The following is a 15,352-nucleotide window of genomic DNA, read 5'->3' as shown; positions in this document are numbered from 1 at the left end:
CCATAGTGAGGAAGATACTTTGCACTGGCTATAGACTTCACTCAAGTCAAAATGGGAGAGAAGTTAAAGATTATAAGCCTTCTGTTATCACATACTATTCCAGTTCTGCATCTCGCCCATTCAGTGAATGCATGGTGCAAATCTGATACTTTCGTTTCAGGACTTGTCCTTTAATGGTTCAGCAAAACATTCAGCATAATATGCTAAGCCTATATCTAGGATCATAGCCATGATCTGTATTACTCCAGGTTCATAATCCCTGGCTTAGTAGGTCACTTAGTCTGTGGGTGTCTTACACATTCAGAGCTCCTCACTGAGTTGTAAGCTGTGGAGTGGGCAGTTTCTCTAGTAAGATCAAAGTCTCAATAGCCTTCACCTTTACCACTTTAAAGTCATACAGAGTAAACGTGAATGTAGGAGCAATAAATATTAACTAGTTTCATGATTGAACAGTGTGGTAAGATGTTAGGGGAAGAAAAGGGCAGGTGGTTTTTTGGACAGAAGAGCTAATAAACATCATCCAAAATTGAGCTTTGTGGAAATACCAAAGATTATAACTTTGTTTCATTTCTTTTCACATCATTTGAAAGTGGAGAAATGATTTTCTGTCCCAAAGATTTTTAATTAACATGCTAGCCTACAGGTCCAATACAAAGAAAAGATAAAATAAATGTTGTCCTTAGGTGTGATGTAGAACTACACTTCATCAAGATCGCTAGTCAGAACTACTTTCAAATCTGTATATTTTCAAAGATATTGTTTAACATATTTCATATTTTGTTGCAATATGACATTTTCTATGTTCCAACATTAATGTATACACTTGTCGTATCAGCTAATTATTTTAATTCTATGTAATTGAGCTTCCTGGAAAGATTGTAGTCTGGCAAATACAGTAAACTACATAACAATTCCTCATAGGGCAGTACCACTATAAATAAATGTAACAGCAGACTTTTTCAGAAGAACTCATGACTAACTTATATAATATTATATTTTGAATATGAAGTCGGGACAATCCTATTTGGTGTTTCTGTATGTTGCAGCAAAGATCAGAGTGTATCATGCATGGAACCAGGAGAAATGCAGCAAAATAGTTGTTGCTTTCTACAGTAGGACATTATTTGGTGCACTTTACTCCCTCAGGCAACTCAAGGTAGTTAATTCAGTCAAATTGACTTATGTAACCTAATTTTGCAACAAATTCATATGAATATTTACCATTCATCAATTATGAAACAGCCTCTAACCACTTTTTGAAACATTTTATTGTTGGAAAACCCCTTCTGCCCTGTTAATGTATTAATGATATTCGGTGTATGCTGACACCACACATGCTTAATCGCAATTATAACAGATCCAGTGCTGTTTCAATACAGCTAATTATCTACATGCCAAGGATTCATGCGCATGAATTTTATGTTATTGTGCTTTGTTTTATTACCATGCACTGTCGAGTGGGACAGAACCATTAGCAAATTTCACATCTTAAGTTAAAATCAGTGGAGATATATCAGTGATTTGAACAGAAGCAGAAAGACACTTTAAATTATCTGCATTCTAATTGGGATTTTATTTGCCACTTTTTTTCTAGACAAGCTAAAGCCCCAGATTAAATTCTCTGTCAAATTATCTGTTAAATACAGCACTCTTTAAATAGAGGTATATGCTTCCAGAGAAGCATGTTTTGTTCAATGCTCTGAAGGGACAGGGGAGACAAGTAAATCTCACTCTAAGAATGCTGCCTTAATGTAGTGGCCATGGATCGGGGAAAGCAATTGCAGTCAATGATTCCTCTCATTTGGTAGAATAACTTAAAATGATCTTACCAATAGCCATATAAACATTTCTAGCTTATCTGAGTGCTAAAATTCACCAAGATTTAAAAATGTTAGAGCTTCTTATCAATAATGTATACAAAAATAATTACCACCCTGATTTTTGTGCAATGGCATTTGCACAAACCGAAAGACCCGCAAGTAAAATTGAAAAGAAACCCTAACCTTGTTCTTTTTTCCCCTTTTCTGGTGGAGAAATGTTTCCATGGTGTTAAACCAGTTCATTAATACATTTAATAGGACTGGTAGTTTCATGGAACAGTTAATTCAGGAACGGATTAACCTTTTTATTTTAGGTATATATCAGTAGGTGTAGAAATCTAGTTTAAATGAAATCTGGCTAAATGTCAGCACACATTTAATTGCACTGAAATTGTTCCATATAGATTCTGAAAAAAATAATGCAATGCCTCTACTCACTCCATGCTTTGGTCCAGGGGGATAGGTTGTCTAAAAAATATATAGCTGGCTGGACACATTCAAGGTAATACTGGATACACTTTAACAACTGAGCACAGAACCGAATCAGAACATCCAACTTTGTTCAATTAGATCAGCACAGTCATGCTGCTTGGAGATGATAATTAGGGTCAAATTAAGATCCACAATGGCACCACTTAATGGTTCATAAATTCAAGATGACTACATATATATTATGTAAAATTTTAATATGTCACATATCATATATTAAGTTGTGGACTTTTGCACAAGCTGGTATTTAACCAATTGATCAGTGGATACAAATTCCTTTATGGATTGAATAATCCATGCTTTTACATCATGTCTCAAAGACATTTTTTTCTTTCAGTTTCTCCTTCAAAAAAATACGTTTATCATCCTGTGCATTCATGCTGTATTTCCAGATTCCATGCTGTATCAAAATATAGTCAAAGCTGTAGGTTTCTTTATGTGTATCATCAACGTAATTCCATGTCGTATAAATATGATTCATTTTGTCAGTTGACATCAGTTCTCCTACCAATGTTTCCATTTCCCTTGTTGAGATGAAATGTTTCACTGTCAGAAGATACTCCAGTCAAGTAAACTGGGCAAGGACCGGTTAAACTCACCCACAGAGGGCAGCCGAGTCTGAATGGCAGGCAAGGCTGAACTGTAACCTTGTCAAAACTTTCATGCACACTTTCAGTGGTAACTTTGAATGCACTCTACCCTCAGTGAATCAATGCTGCCCTGATTTGTAGCTGAACTTATTCTTCAGACTATTTAGGCTGTTGTTCAATTGTTAATTCATCTGAAAGAGTTTTAACTTGAAATCTTAATTTCTAATTATTAATTATTAAATTAGTGTTTATTTGTTATGCAGCTACAGAGTTATTGGAATATTTTAATGTGCTTAATCAAAATTAGTCAATTGCATTGTTAGGTTACAAGTTGTTCAATGCCAGATTATAATCATGATCAACCTTGCTGTTAGTAAAATTAATGGTAGTTACTCAATTGCACATATTCATTTATTTGCAAATTAAATAAATTACAGTGAAATAACAGAACGTAGTGTTGAACCAGAATTCCTTTCTTTCAGTATTTTTGTATTGTTTACTAGGGACACCAATGCATTCCTATTTTACTGAACCCTGTCACAGTTCTTGATGAAATTGTATATAGTTTAAGTGAAATATGACTGGATGGATAATGGTTTTATTCAATTTTTGTTATTTAATTTTGTTAAAAGGCAATCTATCAACATGTCTGCAATTTTTCTCTTTTGAAATTAAAACTGGGAATTGTCTCTTCTCTTTTCTGCCTTTCTCCCAAAAAGTCTATTTGTCTAGAAGGAGACTAACATGTTTAACCAAATTATAAATCAGTATTAAAAAGACAAAATCTGATCATTAAAGCAATATAAGCAACCTATGCTCCTTGCAGAAATATGTCTGAAGTTTTTTAATGATGTTTTTGGAAGTGATTTTGAATAAGCATCTGCTTCTCTGAATAAGCTACATTAATTTACATTCTGTTGATCCACTATACGAAAGTATGAGTTAACTGAAACCTGAATGTTATGTGGATCAAGGGAAACCAGATTGTGGTTGTGAGCCATTCATCTGTAGTATTGCTCTCCTTCACCCTAGATACTCAAGAATTCATTCAAGATTATAAAGAGCATTTCAAAACATCTAACAATATTCAGCTCCTGCTTTTAACACGTAATATTTGTGCACTGGTCAAATGAACTTTGCACCATTCACTCAGTGCATAGCAATCAAGCTAGTCATGATGATGTCAGCCGCACTTTCATAAAGTGTTCGTCATAACCTTCTAATAGTTATAATTTTTATTGAAATGTTTTAAAAATTGACAAAGAAAGGGTTGGCCTTTAAAAATGAGTAACAGCACTCGTTGATTTTCTGATAAAGATTATAATTTGTCAGTAATGGCAGGTTGGAGGCTAACATAGGTGAAAATTCCAAAAGGGAAGGGAAATTGTCTTGCAGCATTTTGCTGGTTTATTTTTCTCCATTTACCAATTACCTGGAAGCAACTGTTTCAAAAATAAACAATGTTGAAGTTGAGAAACTAGAAGTTTTTGCTTTCTGTTAGTTGGCCCCAAAAATTTGGTTGAAGCATTTCTGACAATTGTTACACCATATTTTGTAATGCATAGGTTTTCTGAACATTGCATTTGTCTGTTTGTAGTTGTGGTGGAAAATATCATGCTGATTATTCCATTTATTAATTCTTTTAAAGTTTGTCCTACCTTCCTATTCTCATCCTATCCTTTCCTCATCTTCCACCCCTTACTCCATGTTTGTTGTATCGTTGGTAGTCTTGAAGAGGAGATGTTGATGTTGGACTTGGGTGGACCATGGTAAAAATCACACAACACCAGGTTATACTCCAACCAGTTTATTTGGAAGCACTGGCTCCTTCATCAGGTAGGCAGTGGGGCAAGATCATAAAACACAGAATTTATAGCGCAAGATCATAGTGTCATGCAAATGATATGATATATTGAACAAAACTAAATTGCTTTTAAGACTTTAACCTTTTAGAATGTGTTGCAGGTTTCGATTCATTAATATGTAAATTCCAGAACTTCATTCAAGTCACATTCCTGAGATAACTTAAGGTTTTATTTTAAAAAAGGTAACATCCCAGCTCAGACAATGTATTAAAGGTATGAGGTTAGAGTCTGCCTGTATCCTAATCTTGAGTCAGACTGGTTCTATTTCCAAAATAGGAATTTATAAAATATCACATGGATTGACTGCCTGCATTGACTGCCTCCAGATTGTGGCTTTTTCAGCAAAATAGAATGTATCTGCGAGTACAATTCTGCAAATTAACCCCTTAGACTTTATATGTGGGGACACCACTCACCATGAGCACAACAGGTACTCATGTGGCTCAGCCAACATTGTCTATCTCTTACGCTGCAGCCAAGGATGCTCAGAGGCATGATACATTGACAAGATCAAGCAGACACTATGACAATGGAGGAATGGACACCGCACACCAATCACCAGACAGGGATGTTCCCTCTCAGTCAGAAAATATTTCAGCAATCAGGGACAATCGGCTTCGGATCTTCAGCTGACTGTCCTCTAAGGCGGACTTCGGGATGCACAACAATGCAGAGTGGCCGAGCACAGGTTGATAGCCAAGATCAATACCCATGAGGATGGCCTCAATGAGAACCTTGGGTTCATGTTACACTACAGATGACCCCACTACAGTATGCAGTCTCTCACACACACTCACACCCTTACATATTCACACAGACCCTCTCTCATACACACACATACACTCATACCAACGCACACATCCTCTCACAGGCTTGTACTCCGTCACACTCATGCACACATCATACCAAACATGAATATACACACACACTCACACACTCAGATGCACGCACACGCTCACTCTCTCTCTCTCTCTCTCTCACACACACATACACACACACACACACACAAGTCTATGGGGTGAATTAGCATTTGCAGAAGTGTATTAGCAGATACTTTCTATTTTGCTCAAAAAGCACACAATCTGCAGGCAGTCAATCCATGTGACATTTTATAAATTCCCACTTTGGAATTATAACTTCACACCTTTATTGCATTGTCTGATCTGAGATGTTACCTTTTTAAATAAAATGTTAAGTTATCTTGGGAGTGTGACTTGAAAGAAGTTCTGGGATTTACATATTAATGAATTAAAATCTGCAACACATTCTAAGAGATGAAAGAATTAACAACAGTCTTGGTTTATTCAACATATCGAATCAGTTGCATCACACTATGATCTTGTGCTATAAATTCGGTGCCTTGTGATCCTGCCCCACTAGCTATCTGATGAGACAGCAGCGCTCCGAAAGCTAATACTTCCAAATAAACTTGTTGGACTATGACCTGGCGTTGCATGATTTTTAACCATGTTTGTTGTGGCACTCATTTTCGGAAAAATATCAGGAATGGTTTAATTAGATTATCTGTAGAATGAATCAACAAATGATGATAAGAATTCTGCAACCAGAGATCATTGATTATAGTTTTATTTTCTATTATGGCTAAGGTTAAGTCACATATGTTTTGGTTTTCTACTGTCACACTCTCAACATAGGATCACGGAATTAAAAAGCATGTTTTCTTGCAACACAGCAGTGACATCACCCCACAGCTTACTCGGCATTTCCCAGGTTGGAACATTTAATGCCTGCATTTCAATCATAGTAATTCATGGAGGTACGTGCAATCTGATTTTCTTTCCACTTGAGGAATTTCTTGATTTATCTGCTCTCTCTTATGAAATTAAAATTCCAATGTAACAAATTTGTTATTCATTTCACTGGATGTTTTAACAAACCATTCCATAACTGGACATTAAAACTATTCAGAATGTGAAAGTTAGGTAATTAACAATGCTTGTCAAACAAAAGATAGCGTGGTATTTAATATTAAAATGAAAATGACTGATTAAGGCATAACCAGAAATCACATTTTGAATTGAAGTATTCAGCAACTTCCTCTAGCAGTTGGCCAGAAATGTAAACCTGGATTTTCCTTTAAACGCTGTATGGTAATACTGTCAGCATAAGTTTGTACAAAGTTAAGAAAACAAGAGCACCAGATGTTCATTGAGCATAATGTTATTTACCCTTTGGGCGAGATGTGAAAAAGTAAGACTTCAACCATAAGAACTGTTATTGACCTTGTCAGGAGAAATGTTTGTCTTGCTATTAGCCCACTTTACGTCTGAGAGGAAAAAAAACGATATTGACTGAAAAACTGAGCTGCCTTTACTGATTTCCAGGTGAGGTCTTTGGTCTAGGCAGCTAAACTCCTGCTTAGAAACAACTGGATATTACAAGGTCTTTTTAGCCATTGCCAATCATCAACCTACTGACAAGTTTGGATGATACAAATTGGGATGTGTCAAATTCAGCAGCATTTAATGGTATCCCTAGCTATAATCAGGGAAAGCTGGAAGACGGCCTGTCTGTAGTTTTGCACCCCAGGCTTTAGTATGTTTTATAGCCTTAAAGATTCACAACATTTCACATTTTTGCTGCAGTAGGTGATGCACTAATCGCCCTGTTTCTCAAAGCTGTTGCATATCCATTAGAATGCTGAAACAGGCTTCCCAAGATTGGCTGCTTTACTGGATTTCTTCTCCTTCCAGTTAGAGTGCTGCATACAAGGAGTGTCAATTGGGCACTCTCCGATGTGAAGTAAATGAGGCCCAAAGCATAAAAAGTGATCAGGCCTCTGCAATCCATTTTGATTTAGCTCCCTCCCACTCTCCCTCATCCTTGATGGTTTGTATTACTCTTAACAGGCTTTGCACGTAATCTATTCAGCTGGAAACACGATGAATTACTATGGTGGTTAATAGATGGAAAACTTGTGAATGATTTGGTGATGGGAAAAGAATTCACTTGTGTGTATGATTATATCTTAATGTGTAAAAAAAAAAGTAAAAGAGTGATCAGCCTCCCAAGGCCACATTAGGTTTGTAGAACAGATGTCAGATGCAACAACCTACCTGAACCAGGCTTCAGATGAAAATTGACCCCATTGAAATCTCGCTTGTGGAACAGCTTGGCAAAAGTTGGCTGGATGATTGAAGTTGATTTCTGAACAGTGGATAGATTTAGAAGGAAAAAGATTTATGACATAAAGACAGCTGTAAAAGATGTTTAATTATCAATCTCATACAGGAGTTTACCTAGGGAGAACAAGTTAGAGAAGCTGAAGGAGAGATTTTCAGAGTGTGATTAATGGTTGAGAATGCAATCTACAATGGTAAGGCAAAAAAGGTAATCTGCAGCGGGGCGGGGTGGGACTGTCCATCCGCAATTAGAGTGGAAGGAGTTTATAGAGTTGAATATTGTGGTTTTGGAGGTGGAAACAGAAAGAGGAGGGCAAGACCATTAAGGGGTTTAAGCACAATGATGAAAGATTTAACTTGGAAGTGTTTGGAGATTACAAGTTAATGTAGATTAATTAACAAAAAAGTGTGTCTGATTTATGGAACTTAATGTGGGATAGGATATAGACACATCCTACCGTTGTTACAGAAGGACCACCTACTATACTCATTTTATTCACATACAAGGTCATTCCATGGTTAGTGGAAGAAAGAAATATTTAAAACATTCTGAAACAGGACTGGGAATTCAGGCCAGCCAAGTCATTAAAAGAATGATCCTTGCACCAGTTAACTTTCATGTCTGTTGTTCAGAAAGTGTAAATATTTGACCATGTTTTTGCTCCTGAGGTGGGTAGTGCAAGTTGAGAAATTTTCCAGTTCACCGTATCCATTTCAGAAGAAACTGCCCCAAATAGAGTGACCTTTGCTTCATGGGATGCAGTTGCAGGATCAATTCAGCCACTGCTCCTGGAAGCAGACTGGAAGATGTTGCAGATTCTGCTGACTGCTGAGGGGGACTGATTAAAAGACACTCCTCACTTCCATGGGACTGTAGCCCAATTGCTTCCTCCAATTTTAGACTCTTGAGTCTTCATCCCTCACGCTTCTTCATTTTCAACCCACAACCTATGCCACCTCATGTCTGAAATCTCAACCTATACCCATAACCAATAATATTGGCTTTTATACACACTGTGCCAACTCACTGAGTATTCATTACGGGCAGACCTCAGGAGCTATGCTGAGTTTAAATAATGGTCTAAGTATTTAGTATAGTCTTCAGTAATTTCATATTTACCAAAGTCTGCTGGAAATTTGTATATCTTCTCAATTTCTAATTCCCTACAAAAATTAAACAAATATCTGTGCATAAACCCACATTAAAGACAGCTATAATTTTAATAACCTATTTGAATGTCAATCAAGCTGTGAACTTAGATCCCCCTGATGAGGTACCTTGTGGAAAGCAATGAAGCATTCATAACAAGAAATTGATAGCTCTTGGGTAAATAGCCAACATAACTGTTGGATAGTGCTTGTTCACCTCTCACTGATGTAGGCACATATTTTATTATAACGGTTTAAAGTGCTAGAGATTTAAATAACTTCTCAGCTTGTAGAACTGACATGACTTCTCTTTCAAAAACATTTATGTCTCCTCTAAAACTTTGCAACTCCCATTCTGGTGTTCAAGATCCTTTCCAAAGTGAAAATTGAGTTAGTGAGTTTGGAGAAGATTTGTAGCTCCGGTTGAGATTCTGGATATAAGTTTGTTCACTGAGCTGGAAAATTGGGTTTCTTTGAAATAAACACTGAATTGAATTTGCCCTATTGAGTTCTGGTTTCTCTCATGTATGAATCATGCCCATTCCTTTTCCCCTACCAGCAAAACTGGGATCTGTTGGAAAAATGGAGATGACTTCCATATCTGGTTCTAGCTCACCCTCTGCAAAGTAATTTGAGCAATTTTCCTTCTTCTCAAAGAATTCACTGTTACAGTGCTAGAGATAAATTCAAAACTTATATTGTCTGTCATTGTAATAAAATTCGCTGGCAGACTCCAAATTTGCTTATTGCTTATTATATGTCGAACTTGAAATATTCAAGGTATGATACAGATCAGTATTCAGTGTTCAACAAGAAATGTATAATGGTCCTGTTGTGAATGTTATGAGACTGTAAAATGTCCACATCCTATTTCAATATGAATATGATGATGCATCCACAGACAGTTACAAATCACACAACACCAGGTTATAGTCTAACAGGTTGAATTGGAAGCACTAGCTTTCGGAGCGCTGCTCCTTCATCAGGTGGTTGTGCACAATCATCTGATGAAGGAGCGCCGCTTCAAAAGCTAGTGCTTCCAATTAAACCTGTTGGACTATAACCTGGTGTTGTGATTTGTAACTTTGTACAACCCAGTCCAATACTGGCATCTCCAAATCATGGCCACAGACAGTCTACACCATCATTATTAACCACATATTGACTTTAACTCCCTCCAATCTCTGATCATTTTGGACAAAAAATCCAATCAGCATTGTGAATCATATACATTTAATGCCTTGCGCTACCTTAGCTTTAAAATATTCAAAAGTAAATATCCACGATCCTGAAAGACCTCTAAAGACCTTGAAGACTCCAAGTACAATTTTGGTGTCATTTACGTACTGAAGTGATTTTTCCAGGGTTTTGGAGGTACAGGTACAGGTGTTGCAATTCATGCTCATTTTCCATGGAAGTACAGAGCTTGGGGTGAGTTTTCCTGTGAGTGCTGAGTCAGCAGCTTAAAGTCGTGCCAGCACATTCTGTTTTAGAGGGCACAATCTTTGGATTTCATTAATGATTGAAGACGTGACCCAGAGATTGCACCAATTTTACTTCAGTGTAAGGGGCACAGGAAATAATGCTGAGGAAGATGATGGGAAATAACTGTGCTATCTTCAATTAACAGAGGCACTTTCCTCAACTAAATTTACTGTGAGTTCCTTGAGCAGAGATGATATATAGGCCCCAAGCAGTCTCTGCAGTAAAGAAAACAACATTTTAGACTTATTTTTCGTACATAAGAAGCGAGTGTTGCAAGCAAGGTCATTTTTATTTTTCTAGATGAGAAAGGGGTGATGAGCCACCCTTTCGGACCATTGTAGTCCTTCTGGTGCAGGTAAACTCATAGTACTGTTAGGAAGCAACTTACAGAATCTTGACCCAGTGACAGTGAAAAGAAATGGCAGTTTAGATCGAAGTCAGGATGGTGTATAGTTTGAAGGGAAACCTGCAAGTAGTACCATTCTGGTGCATCTGCTGTCCTTGTCCTATTAGGTGTTCGAGGCATGGGTTCAGAAGAGGCTGTTGAAGGAAGTTTGGTGAGTTGCTGCAGTGCATTTTGTATATTGTACACATTCTTGTCACTGTGAATCGGTGCTGGAGTAAGCGCATGCTTAAGACTTTGGATAGTGTGCTGATTAAGTGGTCTTGGATCGTGTTGAGCTTCTTGGGTATTGCTGGAACTGTGCTCATCCAAAGAAATGGAAAGGATTGCATTACAGTCTTTCCTCGTGCCTTGCAAATGATTGGCCAGCTTTGGGAATACAGGAGGTGAGTTATCTGTAGCAGAAAGATTAAATCTACTCTTGTAGGCACAGTATTTATATGGCTTGTCCAGGTTAATGGTATCCCCCAGAATGTTGGCAATGAAGGATTCAATAATGATAATACAATGAATGTCATGTTAGGGACGAAACTGATTGGCCTCCAACACCTAAAAGAAACAACTGTCAAGAAGATTGACATCTTTCAGGACAGAGTAGCCCACTTGATTGTCACCACATCCACAAACATTCATTTACTCGTTCTGTTACTGGTGCTCACTCCTTTACCCTCCCTCCCATCATCAGTATAAATGCCACATTTCCAAGCTATTTCTAGTTCTGCTGAAGTGTCGTTGGACTCAAAACATTAACTCTGCTATCTCTCCACAGATGCTGTCAGACCCACTGAGTTTCTCCTCCAATTTCTGTTTTTGTTTGTCCTGCCAAAGCTCAGGGGTCATGGCTAAGCTGTCAGGCTGGGGCTCAGTGGTAAAGTTAGAAAAAGTTGTAATTCAAAAGGGACTGTGGTAATATGTGGAAGCTTAATACTAATGGTTTGACAGAGTATGCAGTAGAGAAAGGAACATAAAGGTTTGGGGGTGGATTGGTCTTGATTATCAGATTGACCCTGTGACTCACTGTGCCGAGAGTGGAGTAAGTGTTTTTGATCTGCTGGAGCAGGTGGACTTTAACTGTGAGTGATTTGAGGAGCATAGAGGTTCAGAAGAGTCATTTGATTATCAGGCTAAGCCTATGGCTCACTGTGCCAAGCAAGTTCTGAGTTGCCGTCTACATCATATGATTGATAAATCTGCATTGGAAATGGAAAATGGCTGTGTCCACATCTGGAGTGAGTAGAATAAATGTTTTATTTTTCTGTCTGGACGCACAGACTACTTATGAGCAACATAAGGCTCTTCAAGTGGCAAATGCGTTGATCAGGTACTTTCACTGTACATGGCAAATTGACTGTAATCATAATACTCTGCACATCAGCCTCTCGTATGATCAGTGAATGGATAGTGTGGCCACATTAGCACCTTGCCCAGCACAGTACTCTACATGAAACTCACCAGAAATGGCCCATAGCAAAGCCCACATCATTTCATGTTTTTGGGGCCTCCATTGCATCAGCATCAGCAGTAATATGAAATTGGAATTTTCAGTTGATAGCTTTGATCTTGCACCCACAAACCAAATCCTAATGTGGGTCAAATACTTAAAGACATTGACACCAGTCGTATTGTCAAGGGAAAAGGTGATGGTGTAAATTACTGTTTTGTTGGTGCAAATGTAAAAACTGATTCCATTAGGGGGCCTTCCCACACAGAACTCAAGTCATCACAGGAGTTGGTTAGTTCAGTTGGCTGGATAACCAGTTTATGATACAGAATGATCCTAAAAGTAAGGGTTCAGTTCCCACTCTGACTGAGCTCAGTATGAAGGTTCTGCCTTCTTAACCTCACCATCTGTTTTTTTTAAATGACTCTGCGTTAACATGCTCTCTAGCAGTCACTGCCTGAAAAAGTGTTCAAGTGCCAACCACATTTTTAAAAAGTAGAGATTCAAGTGTCTCCAATAGTCCATCACAGATGAAAAGATCAATGTTGAACCAGAACAGTAATATAATTGATGGTTCTACCACCACACCTTGAGCAACAATTTAACCATGATTGAGGCAAAATCATAACGTCAAACCCTCTTCAGTTAAATAGTTATAGTGGAAATATTTGTGGAACGGTGTAGTCAGATACACCATGCAAGCTATGCTGTATCTCGACTATCCCTTAATCATTATCTCTCAATAGCATTATATGTTGCAAAGAACCATATCCATCCAAGAAAACACAAACACCTATATCCTTTGCAACCATGTCTAGATTATCTTATTTCCTGAATAATTGTCATATTTGAATTACATTACATCACACCAGAGGGGGGACTGCATTTTATCAAATATGAAATTTCATTAGGTTCTCTCTGTGAGCTCTGGTGAGTTTTCTCACACAATTCACTGCTGCTTGGCTCATCAAGTACGCACCATGCCTCCGTAACACTGCTCTTGTGCTCAGCAGCGGAGACTACTCACTGTTGCCAGGAACTTCTGGCATTTACACTGAAGGCACTATGTTTAAGCTCTAGCTACACACTACGGTAAATAAAGCCAGCCTGGTCAGAAGTAGCCATCAGGTTCAGTACAGTGTCTGCAATCTGCATAGCGGTGCCATAAGAAGGTTAATGACTGTCTATACTCCATAAGGATAAATGCCACTTTGCAACCACACCTTCTGCTACAGGGCCATCTTCTTCCCCAGCCTGGCTGCAGATCACTTCTTCCCTGGGACTAATCATATTCAGATACAAATTTGTACTGGTCTCTAACATTCATGCATTGTCACTGGGGGAATCCAAGCTTCAGATTAAGTAATGGTGTTTTTTTGTGAGTGGTATGTCGTTGCACTATCTCTTCCTGTGTCTTGGCATGCAGTCCCTCTTCAGCACCTGAAAGCAGAAAATGCGAAGGGAAAGGTTGAGTGAGGGAAGTGGTTGGGATGTAAAACAAGAAGTCCACACCACACAATGTGCAGATCATTGCCAGGTAACACAATTAAATTGAGGTATGAGCTCAGACGAAGCACTCAGCAATAACAAGCCGTCATCCTGAATGTTCTCGATTATGTTGAATATTGTGTGCTCTGTTGCACCATTTCCATGATCCACAGTAACATCTCTTCCACTGGGGGACAGGGGATGAAGGTCTACTGGTCCAAAAATATTCTTCCATTCCATCTCATTTTTGCTGTTCTCTTTTTATTGAAGGTAAGTTTATGAGTGTCTAAGGTTATCGTACACCATGGTTCGGGTGATGTTTCTACCTTAGCAGAATAACTGGAGGCATATAGAGGCAGCAGGAGGTGAGTATAACTGCCAGCATGGAAACGTTTATGAAGGTGAGATGGAGTAGGTGAATGTTAGGCATGAGATCTGAGTGATAGGTATCAATAATTGGCAAGCAACAGCAGTCTGGCAGCATGAGAGGTTAATGATGTGGTCATTAAATTTTATCCAGCATTTCTAAAGATAATGGGAATAGATTTCTGTGGCAAGCTGCATCCATTCTTTTCAGACGACTCTTCTTGAGGGCTTCCTGATCTTGTTCAGAAACATGGCATTTCTCTTGCTACTTGCCTTCACCATTTGTGAAGTATAGAGCCCTCTCTTTGCCCAAATACTTCATTTCCCTCATTCTAATTACAGCAGTGACAGCAGCAGCCATTTGATTCAATACACCTTCCCTTTAAGAGGGACAGACTCTTGTGGGTCATGCTGGAGCGTATATTGAAATCATTCAAATTACAATGTAGCACAAAGTTTGTGCACTGCCTGCCTGAACAGGAACGTGCATCATCAGATCATGAATCACCTGTCCCTGAAAATGGGTCTCAATTAATTTTTAGCCCATCATCTTTGGCTCCTGCAAATACATACAGGCATTTAGCATTGACCCCATTCATCTCTTCAGCTGCCACATGAAATGAAGACCAGAGTAATGGAACCATGCTGCCCTCTAGGCGAATGTTCCTTCTGCATATCTGCTTGTACAATGATTGGTTACACCTTTAAATGTTGACGGCGTATGCTTTCATGTTTCCAACTTGATGACCAAAATTCTAACCCATGATTTTATCACCTCATAGCTGGGTATGTCTGAATTTTTCTCATCAGGTAGATTTTTCATCAGGTAGCTACATTTTAATGCCGATCTAAGCTGCTGCCACCACTTTCCTCATCAAACTCTACTGACTTCCCATGTCAAACACTTAAAGATTGTCATCTTCCCCTTGAACACTTGCCCATCTTTCAAATCTTACAATCCCTGTCCCACTCCCTGTACAATCTATTAAAGCTCTATATTCCCATATATATCCTCCAATCTTTTCAGACAAGTCTGCATCTGGTGTTTAGGCCTTTGTGACTGAACTTTAGCTATTCTGTCCTCACAATCTGAAACCTCCTCTTTCAAATTTC

Source organism: Chiloscyllium plagiosum, chromosome 7 (genome assembly GCF_004010195.1).
Source record: "Chiloscyllium plagiosum isolate BGI_BamShark_2017 chromosome 7, ASM401019v2, whole genome shotgun sequence".
Classification (NCBI taxonomy): Eukaryota; Metazoa; Chordata; class Chondrichthyes; order Orectolobiformes; family Hemiscylliidae; genus Chiloscyllium; species Chiloscyllium plagiosum.
This window is presented reverse-complemented; position numbering follows the sequence as displayed.